At 55.1% G+C, this 8217-nt stretch overlaps 1 pseudogene; it reads right to left on the bottom strand.

Moving 5' to 3' along the window:
* Window positions 1-1232: 1232 nt before the first annotated feature.
* Window positions 1233-6970, bottom strand: LOC136287502 (acrosin-like; annotated as a pseudogene).
* Window positions 6971-8217: the final 1247 nt, after the last annotated feature.

The raw sequence follows: 8217 nt of genomic DNA, 5'->3' as shown, positions 1-8217 counted from the left end.
CCAGGGATCTTTTTCCCATGGCTCCCAGGCTTGGCCCTCCCTGCCTGTGAACAGCCTCGGTGTTGCAGCTGCTGTTGGCCCACTCACTTTGGCCTTCCATGGCATTCCCGGTGTGCTCTCCTACTGTTTCTGCCAGGTTCCTCTCCCCAGAATGAGCCCAGCTCTTCCTCTGAGTATCTGTGAAGTGTGACCGCCCAGCACATCAGTCCCCCTTTACTACCTGTGAACTCTGGCCCTGCCTTAGGGCACTGGTGACGGGCCTTAAGCTTTAGCTTTCCTAGTTTCAGATTCTGTGCTGCTTAGGGGTGTAGTTCTGAGCCTCGCATTAAGTGCTAGTAGGCTCTTTTCATAGAGTAAGTAGACAAACAAATCCTTTTCCTGCTGAGGACCAAGGACAACTTTCAGGCCAACAGCATAAACAACAGCGGACTGAAGAGAGAAAACAAGAAGGATGAGACCCCACAACCCGAAGCTGCAATTGGACAATTAAACCCCAATATGCAAATGGACCAAAACTTAATAAAAACTTAAGATCTTGTGACCCGGCAGCCATTTTGTGGCCATTATTTGTCCAACTTGTGGATAGCCCTGATCAGGCTCCTGTCCTGGCCAAGGTGGATTCTGGAGGCCTTTCAAGAAATACCTACTTCCTTTTTTATCTCTGTCCAATCTCTGTTTCAGGTCAGCCCTCCCAAGCCATCACTGGCAGTCCACTCAGGAGGCAGGAGCTTCCCTTGTCATGCTTGGGACTGTCTCTGGTCTGTTCTCTTTGCCCAAGCCTACACCAGGCCCTAAATCATCAGCCCACGGGCATTTGAGCACTGTCCCCAAGGTGTCTGCTTTTGTCCTATCCCCTTCCTAGGCTTGGTGTACCGGGTTCCTCCAGCCCATGGTGGCTCAGGGCACTCTCCTCTCTGACCAGGCACACTGGTGCTCTCTGGAGCCACTCTGTCCCTTTGTGCCTCAGGCTCATTCTGCAGGTGCCGAAGGTGGCACTTGTTGCCCTTCCCAGGAATTGGAATTACACCGAAAAGATGGTTCCCTGTGAACAAAGCTAGCTTTATTTCAACAATTAGATCAACTCCAGTGTTTGCCTGCACACCGGAGAGAAATGTGGGCGGGACAGAGCAGGGTTTTGACACTGAGGCTGCCTTTGGATCAGCAGGCATTGCCCCAGCAGGAAAGGGCTGTGGTGCACTGCAGCCTGCCCTGGATCCTGCCTGTCCTGCTGCTCAGGAAGCACTTTCAGCGGTGTGGTATGCACGCATGTTGTAGTCAATCCAGTGATAGAAGTGCCGAGTGGAGATGTAGATTCCAGGCTGCTTTGGTCTGGCACAGCCTTCTCCCCAGCTGGTTATGCCGACAACCCACCAGTACTCGGCGGTGTTGTCCTTGCACATGAGAGGACCACCACTGTCGCCCTGCAACAGAGCAGAGAGGATTAAGGTGGTGTTGAGTGGCCCCTGCCAGCACCGGGGCTGTCTCCTCTTCTCTCACAGCCCCTGCCAGAACTGTATTCCAGGCAGAGGAAGGCTCTCCTCAGAGGCTGGAGCCTCCAGAGCCTTGGCTGTGAATGGCTTGGGGTCCTGTAGGGTAGGGCTCTCTGTGTCCTCTCTGCACAAGGCAGGAGTCCTGGATGTGCAGAGCATGGATGTTTGGCACCCGGATCTCTGCGCTGCCGAGAGCGCTAGCTGGGCTTTCTGGGCTTTCTGGCACAAGGGGGGCACTGGGCAAGTAGGAGTGGATGGGGAGTGTGTAGGAAGCCCCCCCCCCCCCCCCGCCCCAGCAGCTGGGGGGGAGCTGGGGCTGGGAGGGTGACCGGGAGAACTGGCCGGGGCAAAGCAGACCCTGGGCTGTGTTTGGGCAGCGCTGCCAGGGCTGCTGGTGCTGCTGGGGGCTGAGAGGCTCGTGACACATTCATACCTGGCAGGCGTCGATGGCGCCCTGTGGGTAACCAGCACACAAGTTGTAGGGGTGGACTTTCCCTGCATACCAGTCACTGCTGTTGCAGAGCTGGGAATTGATGAGCTGGACCTTGGCCTCCTGCAGGCGACCACGTGAACCTTGAGCTGTGAGCAGAGAAAGCAATAAGCCCTCAGCACCCCCATGTCAGTTCTCCTTCCCCGTCTGAGGGGAATCCCTGTCCCTTGGGCACGGCTTTCCCTCCGCAGAGGCGCTAGGGCACGGTGTCCCTGCTTCCCGCCTTTGGGGAGCAGGCCAGGCCCATCTCTGCACCGGGCTACGTCCTTCAGCCTGGCTTTGGACTCTGCTGTGAGGAAGCCCAAACCCTCTCCCCACTGCACTTAGCTGGAACTCACATCTTGCAGTGGTGGAACCCCAGCCAGCGATCCAGCAGTTGTTGAGCTTTGAGACTTCTAGGGCGGGGTCAGCCAGACAGGCCAGCTGGATGTAGGCGCTGCACTGGACAGAACCGTCCAGTTGCAGCAGGGCAATGTCGTAGCTGAAGTCGGCACGCTTGTAGTAGGGGTGAACCACCACCTGCTTCACGTTGCGAACTACGGCCCCAGGGCCCGGCTGAGTGAACTTGGTAGCTCCAAGCACCACATACAGCATGCTGATGTCACTGGAAAGAAGATGGAGAGAGGGCTGAGAGGGAGCAGAGCCATGTACCACAGCAGCCCAGCAGCTGCCTCTCTTCTGCTTGGCAAGGCAGAGAGGGAGCAGTGCTCTGGCAGGTGTGAGTGCCCTCACACACATGAGGCTGGGGGAATGTCGAGCTGGAGGCCGCTAGGAAGCCTTGGCACAAGCCCAGGCTTCTCCTGAGCAGTGTGGCAGCTGGACTGCCTGAGAGGAAAGGGGACGGGAGTAGCAGGTGGTGGCTGCTGACAGGGCACCTGCTGGTGTAGCGAGGGTGTCCCCATTCCCTGGTCTGCCTTACTCAAACTTGTCGAAGCAGTGGGCCGCCGTGAGGACCCAATCTGCAGTGATGAGGGACCCTCCACACCAATGACCCAGGTTCGGTGAAAGGGGATGTTGGATGCTGACGATCCAGGGCCAGGATGCTTCCAGAGCGCCTACTCCACCCACAATGCGTGTCATGCCGAAGTCGTAAGCTTCGTTGCCGGTGGAATAAGTCATGGGGTAGTAGTCAGGTTGCGGAGCGCGGAGGCCGCAGGAACCTCTGCAAGCAGAAAGTCATTTCCATGCTGCTGCGTGGCCTGCTGTGGCTCAGGCTGAAGCTCAGCCCTGTGCCCTCCCCACAAGCGTTTGCAGGCCCAGCAGGCCAGGGAAGCCCATGGGATGTTTGTCTGTCCAAGGAACGGAGGCTTCCCCATGGTGGGTAGGAAGCTGTGGCCCAGCCACGGGGGACAGGCGGGTCCCCTCCAGGGAAGGCCCCAAGTGTTGCCACGGCTCCCTCCCAGGGCCTGGGGCCACTTACCCGCAGGGGTACTGTATGCCGTGGGCCAGCGCGGCCACGGTCAGCAGGACGAGGAGGCCGAGCCGATTCATGGCTGCCAGAGGCACGTGTCAGCTGCAAGCACTGAGGGCTCCGTGCAGCAGCACAGCCACAGCCGCAGTGCCCGGCAGCAGCCGCGCTGCCCGTGGTGGCCCCGGCCCCGGGGCTGATGTCACTGAGGGCTGGGTTCCGTGTTTGGGGCGCTGTGGGGGCCTGTGCAACCGGGGCCCACTGGGGGAGGGGCAACACCGAATCCATGGGCCGTGGAATGGTTTGGGGTGGAAGGGACCTTGGAAATCACATAGCTCCGACTTCCTGCCATTGGTAGGGATGGATAGTTTGTACTGGAGAAGTTTGCTCAGAGCCTGGCTCAGAAGCTGTCGTTGGACAATTTGAGGGAGGATGGGACATTGAAGTACAAAGTCTTTATCAACAGGACCTGACTGAGGCAGGAACCAGAGCTCTTGATCAAAGGTTGGCCTCTGCGTGAACCTTCCAACCAAATGTTGTCGAGATCCGCTCATCGGCAAAACGTGGATTTGCCTTTCGCTAATCAGAAACTGGACAAGGCCACATCTGGCCTTCTTTTGGGATGTAGGATCACAGACAACTTCCTTGGTTCCTCCTGGAGTCCTCCAAGGCCTGGGGAGCATCCCAAGAGGAGAAAAAAACCAGATGATCCTGCACTAGTAGTTCTGGTAGCTTGTTTATTCAACAGCATAAAGATGGGCCTCTCTCGCAGCCCAGTCAGAAACCTCATTGCCTGGAGGGGAAGGCACCTGCAGGATTTCCCAGTTGCTGGCAGTGGTTCTCCAGTCCTTCACTGTGACTGACACTGGCTTCCCCCCCCGTTGATGGGCAGACCTGCATGATGGTCAAGGATTAGGGTAACTTGTGATGTGTCTCCCTTCATCACTGTAGGCAGTCTTTTACAGTAACGATTAGATGCATTGCTTAGCTTATCCTTCTCCCATTCTTTGCGGTTTTGAATTACAGTAAGTTGCATTTATTCCTGAAGTTGGTGTCTGTGTCTTCTGTGCTGACTTTGCCTACATGAAAAACAGGCATCCGCAGCTGCTCTGGGCAACCCGTGCCAGTATGTCTGCAGCCTGACAGTCAAGAATTTCTTCCCAGTATCTCATACGAAGCTACCCTCTGTCGCTGTAAAGCCATTGCCCTTGTCCTTTGAGGACCTGCCCTTGTAAGAAGGGCTGCTCTCTGCTGCTTTCTTTAGGCCCCTCTTCTTGCAGGATGAGGCTGTGCAGTCTCTGAGGCCAGCAGCTGCTGAGGAATCCATTTGGGGCAGGGAGCTGGTTGTGCAGCTGCAGTGCCAGCTGCAGATTGAGCTCTGGCTGGTGGGAGTCTGGGACCAGAGACTGCCACCCTTTGCATGACAGAGGGCACAGGGAGCTGTGGCACAGGCCAGGGATTTGAACGGACCCCGAGTGCTGCAGCAGGAGCCGGTGGCTCTTTCTGGAATGTGACATCTGCGAGTCTGCTGGGGGAATGAATCCTGAGGTTGAATGGGTACGGATACCCGCTCTGACTGGCTGAGAGTGGTGTGGGTAGGGAATCAAACGGGTCACCCATCAGCTTGTTGGAGTCACCTGTGCCTCTGGAATGGTCACACAGGGGAGATTCCTCAGCATTTTGGCAGCCCAGATGGGACCTAAGGACAGTACTGCTGGAGCCTCCGTCCTGAAGAGCAGCTACTGGTGAGTTCACCTGGGACCTTTAGAGCAGGAAGGAGCCACGGGAGGAGTGTTATAATTCCATGTGCAGAGTCTGTGTAAATTATAAGCGTGGAATTGAGCCTCTCTATTGCTGTGGCATTTGCCGCAGATTCGGTGAAGTCGTGGGTAGTGGGTGGAGAAGGTGTGCGCAGCATGAGCGGTGTGAGGTGGCCACAGAGGAGTTGTGGAGGCCCCCGTAAGTTGTGAGGTAGAGGGGCTCGAGTCTCTGCTTGAAGGCTTTTGCAGACAGGCACAGGGAGAACCTTGTGTCCCTCATGCCGCACAATGGGTGCCAGAGCACACACAGAAGGGGGTGGAAATCCCTTCTTGGCACGCAGAAGAGGGCTTCACATGCACCAAGGTGTTTGACGTGGTGGGAAATATCCCTGTTTTAGGTGAGGACGTGTCTGTGGCCAAAGTTGTAGAGAACTGGGAGAACTTCTTAATGGGCAGCAGAATTTTGCACACTAAGGTTGTGCCAGGATGATGGGGCAGCTCGAAGCTTGTCTCCCCTCTGGGCAGGGTAATGACCATCCCCAACCCTGAGTGACACTCTTGGACTCAGTGTCTTTAGTGAGCGGGCAGCCCCTGAAATTTACTTCAGTAAATATTTGAAGAAGCTTATGCCAGGCTGGCAGGGGCAAGTACAGATGTGGGATGATTGCTCTCAGCACAGCCCACCTTGATTAATACAAAGGGAAGAATGCCACATGCCGTGAGACAGGACTCCATTTGCCTGGAACCCAAGAAGAATATCCAGAAGCAGACGGAGTGACACCTAGCCCAAGGCATTTTGAAGCCTTCCATTAATGCGGGCGTTCAGAGCTGCAACGGCTAGCTCGGTCCTGAACACGCATTAATTGGTACAGCTCCGGTTCCTTCTTGCTGTGTGAGCCCTGGCCCTCAGGTAGAAGTGTGGCTCCGGCGTGGAAGACAGGCAGACTCTCACGTGGGTGACAAGATAGGTTGATTGCTGCCAGCTGGCCAGGTGAAAAATGACTTCTCTGGGCTCTCCTTGACCTTAAGTACCAGGGGTGTGGAGAGGGGCAGGGATTAGCCCAGGACCAATACCATGGGGGGTGGGAGTTACCAGGACAAAAAGACAGTACGCAGGGCATCTGATACACGCTACAGGGCGGAGAAGTCATAGGCTCTGCCAATCACCCCAGCCCCCCACCAGAGTCTGGGCAGGGTTGCAGGGAGATGGACAGGAGCCACAACTAGGGAAAAACCAAAGGGGTTGGAACACGGGGTAATCTGGAACAAACCATTCTACGTAAAGTTGCAAAGTAATAATTTTCACACCGCAACATTCCAGTATATTTAGAAAGTCAGTGTTCACTTGCCTTCACCTGGAAAAGACAGCAACTGCCTTCAACAACTGTCTTCCCCGTGGCATTAGGCTGTCATTTTTTTCTTTGCCCGTCCCACCGCCCCAAATATTGAGCTTTGATTGAAAAGAGTATAAATTCTGGGGCAAATTTGTACAGTTTGTAGAGGATTTGTTAATTAGTGAGTCGAGATAAGAAGGTTCTTGCCCATCCTGTGGTGCTTATGTGCAGCACTCAGACAAGGAAGCACGGCAAGCTGCAGTTTGTGTCTGTGCAGCTGGATCTTTGACTGCTCCTTCTCTCCGTTTGCCAGACTTACACAGCAACCTCATCTTCCTTGACTCCTCCCTGTCTCTGCCTTTGTCTCCTCCCAAATTTGGAGCCAAGCCCAGGGATCTTTTTCCCATGGCTCCCAGGCTTGGCCCTCCCTGCCTGTGAACAGCCTCGGTGTTGCAGCTGCTGTTGGCCCACTCACTTTGGCCTTCCATGGCATTCCCGGTGTGCTCTCCTACTGTTTCTGCCAGGTTCCTCTCCCCAGAATGAGCCCAGCTCTTCCTCTGAGTATCTGTGAAGTGTGACCGCCCAGCACATCAGTCCCCCTTTACTACCTGTGAACTCTGGCCCTGCCTTAGGGCACTGGTGACGGGCCTTAAGCTTTAGCTTTCCTAGTTTCAGATTCTGTGCTGCTTAGGGGTGTAGTTCTGAGCCTCGCATTAAGTGCTAGTAGGCTCTTTTCATAGAGTAAGTAGACAAACAAATCCTTTTCCTGCTGAGGACCAAGGACAACTTTCAGGCCAACAGCATAAACAACAGCGGACTGAAGAGAGAAAACAAGAAGGATGAGACCCCACAACCCGAAGCTGCAATTGGACAATTAAACCCCAATATGCAAATGGACCAAAACTTAATAAAAACTTAAGATCTTGTGACCCGGCAGCCATTTTGTGGCCATTATTTGTCCAACTTGTGGATAGCCCTGATCAGGCTCCTGTCCTGGCCAAGGTGGATTCTGGAGGCCTTTCAAGAAATACCTACTTCCTTTTTTATCTCTGTCCAATCTCTGTTTCAGGTCAGCCCTCCCAAGCCATCACTGGCAGTCCACTCAGGAGGCAGGAGCTTCCCTTGTCATGCTTGGGACTGTCTCTGGTCTGTTCTCTTTGCCCAAGCCTACACCAGGCCCTAAATCATCAGCCCACGGGCATTTGAGCACTGTCCCCAAGGTGTCTGCTTTTGTCCTATCCCCTTCCTAGGCTTGGTGTACCGGGTTCCTCCAGCCCATGGTGGCTCAGGGCACTCTCCTCTCTGACCAGGCACACTGGTGCTCTCTGGAGCCACTCTGTCCCTTTGTGCCTCAGGCTCATTCTGCAGGTGCCGAAGGTGGCACTTGTTGCCCTTCCCAGGAATTGGAATTACACCGAAAAGATGGTTCCCTGTGAACAAAGCTAGCTTTATTTCAACAATTAGATCAACTCCAGTGTTTGCCTGCACACCGGAGAGAAATGTGGGCGGGACAGAGCAGGGTTTTGACACTGAGGCTGCCTTTGGATCAGCAGGCATTGCCCCAGCAGGAAAGGGCTGTGGTGCACTGCAGCCTGCCCTGGATCCTGCCTGTCCTGCTGCTCAGGAAGCACTTTCAGCGGTGTGGTATGCACGCATGTTGTAGTCAATCCAGTGATAGAAGTGCCGAGTGGAGATGTAGATTCCAGGCTGCTTTGGTCTGGCACAGCCTTCTCCC

Source organism: Chamaea fasciata, unplaced genomic scaffold (genome assembly GCF_029207755.1).
Source record: "Chamaea fasciata isolate MVZ Bird 193981 ecotype frontalis unplaced genomic scaffold, bChaFas1.0.hap1 SCAF_3, whole genome shotgun sequence".
NCBI lineage: Eukaryota > Metazoa > Chordata > Aves > Passeriformes > Sylviidae > Chamaea > Chamaea fasciata.
This window is presented reverse-complemented; position numbering and strand designations above follow the sequence as displayed.